This window comes from Acinonyx jubatus, chromosome B3 (assembly GCF_027475565.1).
Source record: "Acinonyx jubatus isolate Ajub_Pintada_27869175 chromosome B3, VMU_Ajub_asm_v1.0, whole genome shotgun sequence".
NCBI classification, from domain to species: Eukaryota; Metazoa; Chordata; class Mammalia; order Carnivora; family Felidae; genus Acinonyx; species Acinonyx jubatus.
In genome coordinates, this window is record NC_069386.1 from 64,309,529 (window position 1) to 64,315,000 (window position 5,472).

Genomic DNA, 5,472 nt, shown 5'->3' on the forward strand with positions numbered 1-5,472 from the left:
TTCATTCTGAAAAAGGAAAGAGCTCTGTCTATACTAAAAAACCAGAACAACCCAAGTTTTAGTGAATCGTGTGATTTTTTTTGTCTGGGCTCAGAGCTCTTGAACCCAGCATTAGTCATCAAACAGTACCCTAAAAGGCCTGCAGATAGATGGGAGTATAAAATAGTACAATCTTTCCAGAAAACAATCTGACAAAATATATCAAAAGCCTTGAAAAATTATACCCTTTGAGCCAGTAATGTCACTTCTAAGAATCTAAAGAAGTAATAGGCAACGGATATTACAAATAAGAATATTCAATGAAGTCTTATTTCTGTAGAGGGGAAACTAGGAAACAATCTTAATGCCCAATAAGAGGGGAACCGGGCAGTAATTTAAAATAATGTTTTCAAAGAATATTTAATTACATGGGAAAATGTGTTCAATATGTTCCTAAATGAATAAAAGCAGGCTGCAAAACTGAATATACAATATGATTCCAATTTAGAAAATACAAAGGAAAAATATACCAAATGTTAAGAGCAGTTATCTCTGGGTAGTAGAACCGAGTTTTAGATTTTTTTAACTCTGTATATTTGTGGGTATATTTTGGGGTTTCTATTTGTTCTACCATGTGCATATACTACTTTTCAAATTAAGAAGACAGCGTTTGCCACTCAGACTACCCATACTGTGTGGAAGCAGCTCAGAATCAATAAGACATCTACCAGAATTAAGTTGAAATCAGGGCATTCCGTCTTGTGTTAGCCTATCTGCATTGCCAGTTCCTGAAATTTGGTTCTCTTTAGCAACCATGACTTGAGAATATCTCACAAAATCTGCAGAAATAGTCTTTTTAGGAAATAGAACCATAGTCTTGTCCCAGGAAGTGCACCCTTTCCTTCCAGACTAAATCTGCCCCTTGGCTATGGCAAGGTCATCCAGCATAGCACTAACAGTGTAACTGTCAGCTACGGTGACTACACCTTGCAGCAATACACAGAGGACAGTTTGCCCTGTGCCTTGTACTTGCTCCCAGGAACAGTTCTGGAAGGTTCCACCAAGTAAGACAGGTACCTTTTGTGTTGTTTCTGGTCATAATCGGTCCCTGACTGGAGAAATTGGAGAAGTATTTAAAATATAATTTAACATATATTTTCCCTAGGTCCTGGCCTTCTCCTGTGGTCCATATGTGCCACCATCTATGTTACCAGCAGTGGGGATTAGAATGCAAAGTGGTATATGAAGTGCCAGCTCTTTGAAAGGAATGTGAGATTAAGAACCTGGAGAAAATATTTCCTCCTCGTGTTGGGCATCTAAAAGGAAGAGGCTCCCTCATTCACATGTGCTCCTCCTCGCACAAACGCTTGCACACAGTGAGTACTCGGTAAGTATTTTTGGTTAATTGAATGATAAATGATACTTCTAAGGAATTCTTTTTGAGATCATAATAGCCACGTTTGGTGTGTGTGTATCTGCGTGTAGAGCTATGATGTCCCTTTTATTTAACGGTCATGCAAGATGGGAAAAAGTAATAATGTCTTCCTTTTTCGAAGGTTTACTGGGCTGCAGATAAAAGGGAAGAAGTAATTCCACCTCATTCTAAGGAAACTATAGAGTCTTTTAGTTCAAGAGATCAAAGCTGCATTAACTCTTCCAGTTACTGCCATTTGCCATTTACTATCATTTAGCGCTCTGGAAAAGGTAATCTACTAAATAGTACCCAAGTGGCCTGACAATTTATTAAGTGAGCAATTTATTCTTTTCTCGCTACTAAGATCAAACCATTCACCATTCAGATTCTTCACATTCCTCAGGGATAACAAGGTGGAAAAGCATCTTTGTCTTACAGATGGGGAAACTAAGGTTTAGTCCTGAATCAAATCAGCAGAAGTGGGGGGAGAAGGATTTTCCCCTGCTTACCCTGATTCACTAGTCCCCATTATCCCTTCATAAATTTAGGATTGAGTGATTTAAGTTTTTCAGGCCCCAAGAAAAGGCTTGAGCTTTCTCTTTGACCAAATCTATATCAAAGAGGAGCTGCATTTGGGTTTCAGGGATAATATCAGTCTGTAGCTTCTGAGGAAGAGGGCACTGGTAGAGATGGATAAGAACATGGACTAATTTAGTGAATACAGTGATAGACAAGAAAGAGTACATTATTGTCTGGTGATGGAAAGGAGGAGTTGAAAATATTTGAAGCTTTTCATTCTTTGCCAGCAGTTATCAAAAGGAAAATTCAGGCTGAAATCATGCTGATGCTAAAACCAATCATTTAAAACTTATCCATGCCTCCCATTGTTCACATTAGAAGAGAGTATTTCCTACCTCGCCTCTCTCCCACCCCTCTGCAGCCTGCGGCCAGGTGGCCTCAAGCCAGCAGGCCCCTCACTGCAAAGTGAAGAAGCTGGTAGTGTCCTCAGAGCCATGGTGGTAACAAAGCTCCTGGCCTGCTTTATCATCCTGTCAAGGGCTCACAGAGATCCCCTGCTTCCTGAAAACGAGCAGCAAGGACCACGATGTAAGTGCATGCTTCATAACATACAATGTCTCATTTAATTATCATGGAAAACCTCACAAGGTAGGTATTATCATCATTATCATATACATGAAAAAACTAAGGCACAAAGAACTAAATAATGTGCCCCAGTCCACACTGTAAATGGCGGAGTTTGGTTTTAAACCCACATCTATAAAATCCAAATGACATCATTTTCTATGAGATGGTGTCTCTGTGTTTTTCTACACCATGTAGACTCTTCTGGTGAAAAGTTGAGGTAACGTCCCAGTATGTAAATTCCATTTGCCATACTCTTCACAAAAAGTAAGAAAGTTTATTGTTGCAATTCGATGGGCTGTTGTTGCCCAGATACAGGCCAGAATCTTCCAAAACTGACTAAATGTTTGTATTTATTAATGTATTTCCAAAATGTGACTTAGGCCACAACATAATGCCACAAAAGGGATGTTCGCTGAATGCCAAAATTATAAAATACATTATTATTTTACTGCTATAAGATCAGAGAACTATGTCCCCAGCCCCAGGATTCCTAGCATACAATCTATACGCAATGAATACCATGTTGAGTATCTAATATTTTAAAGAAAATACACAAAAAGCATTATGAAGATGTTTACCATCTACAATTAGGCTCTGTAAATAACTTGGCTGCTGGTATTTATCAAAATACTTTAACTTGACCCTAAAATTGTCACTAACATGTTAAAATTCCTCACTAGAATCAAGCCTGTCTCAGTGACTTGTAACCTGTCTGATTCACTTCCCATCACCAGCAGAATGAAGCATATTAATTGTAGACCCAGGATAATTATATCTGTTAGCTGGGCCATGCCCAGGGTTCTATGAACTATCCTGGTACATGTATAAGGTATACTTTCAGAGGGATATACATGAAACCATTAATAGTAGTTATCCTGGGATGTTTTCACTGCCAGTCACAATTACTGGTTTCCTTCATTTCTGCATTGTATTTGTCCTCTTTATTTCTACATTTTAACAAAAACCTATGTGACTTCTGCAATAAAAATTTAGATATGTAAACTTCCAGGAAAATATCCTTTCAAATATACATTAACACTTCTAATTAATAATGGTTAAAACTCAATTGTGCATTTTCTATGTGACAGGCATGTTCTACGTATTTTATATGCAATAACTTACTTAATCTTTCTAATCACTCAGTGAGGTGGAAAGTATTATCCCCATTTTACAAATGAGAAAACTGAGCCACCGAATGGCTGAATAACTTGTGCAAGATCAAACACACTAAGCAAGTTGAGAAGCCAGGGTTGAAAAGGACAGTCTCACTCCATAGTGAGCCTTCTTAGCCATTGCACCTTTTCTCCCCGTGGTGAACAGATTTACAATAACACAGCAATGAATAAGGTACTCAGAGTACAATTTAAACAAAGGAAAATGATTACCAAAACATCCATGGACAAACACACACATACACACACACCCCCAACCCAAAACAATGAAATGGTAAAGGCATCAAATTTTAGTGGTGACTGTTTTTCTGTGGTATAGTCAGAAAAAGCTTCTTCATATTTCTGGTTTTCTATATTTTCCAATATTTAGTTAACAATAGTATATCTTTTGTATTTTTTTTAATTCTTGAAAAAACAACAGATCAATAATTAAGAACTATAATATGGGAGGGTCCCAAATTACACTCTCAAGAAAATATACAAATTTTGGAGGCAAAACTTATGAAGAGCTTCAAATTTAAATTGTAGAAGTCCAGCATGCCTCCTAGAAAGTGAGCAGAAAGACTGTGGCTTCCACCACTTAAGAGTATTAACTTCTTACAGTTGGGATAATGTCTCTTCCTCACTTTTATTGGTGTGTGTCTTTTTTTAAAAAAAAATTCTTTTTTTAACATTTATTCATTTTTGAGAGACAGAGAGAGACAGAGCATGAACAGGGAAGGGGCAGAGAGAGGGAGACACAGAATCTGAATCAGGCTCCAGGCTCTGAGCTGTCAGCACAGAGCCTGACACGGGGCTCAAACTCACAAACTGTGAGATCATGACCCGAGCAAAAGTCAGACACTCAACCGATTGAGCCATCTAGGCGCCCCTTGTTGGTATGTGTCTTAATGGCTACCATGAAGTTATGAATCAGATGGCCATCCATTGCTAAACCTGAATTGACTTGTGCTTTGTCATATGTTTTTCCTGGGTGACTTGACTTAAGAAGTAGGTAAGAAAGGGGGATAAGTAACCTAGCAAACAAACAGGTAAACATTACTACAGAAAATCATGTATGCATTTTTGCTGGATTCCTTTCAAATTATTGGCTACAAATCTCAACTTGACGCTCAGAAATACAAGATGCTAGTTGTTTGCCTATTAAATTCAATTTTTTCCTCTTCAAAATATCTATTTCATCCTTTCACTCTCCTCAAATCCTCCACTAATGTTCCTCTATTCCTTCACTCTTAGATGATGCTTTTGCTCGATGTTTTATGGACAAAATAGATGTGATCAGAATCACTGCATATTTCCACTACTAATTCCAATAACCTACCCGCATCTGGAATCACATAGTCTGTCTTCCCTTCTGCACAAATGTAAGCAATGTCTCCACTCTTCTCTGAGACCAACTGTTCTACCTGTGCTATGCAGCCAAGCTCCTTTCCTTTCACTTCATATCCGTTACTCTTCTCTACCGCATCATTCAGTTTCCTTCTCTAACTGATCACTCCCACAGACATAAAAATACTCCTTAATATTAACTTTCTTTTTACAAAAAATAAAGATCTTTCTTGAGCCTGTTTATTTCTCCAGACTTTGCTCCATTTCTCTGCTCCCTATTGCAATAAATTTATATTTTTTAACTGTCTGTATTCCCCAAGTCCAATTTTTAACCTCCCAATATCTCTTGAAGATACTAAATCTTTCCTGTTGCTCCATTGAAGGAATCTTGTCTTCAGTGATCAGGAGTAAACTATGTTAAATGTTGCCTCA

General features: G+C 37.8%; 1 long non-coding RNA gene across 1 annotated transcript; it reads left to right on the top strand.

Moving 5' to 3' along the window:
• The first annotated feature begins 917 nt into the window (after positions 1–917).
• Positions 918–4,425, top strand: LOC128316199 (uncharacterized). The gene is made up of 3 exons (XR_008299792.1): positions 918–1,366; positions 1,536–1,683; positions 2,334–4,425. It is a non-coding gene; the product is annotated as an uncharacterized LOC128316199 (long non-coding RNA).
• The last annotated feature ends 1,047 nt before the right edge of the window (positions 4,426–5,472 follow it).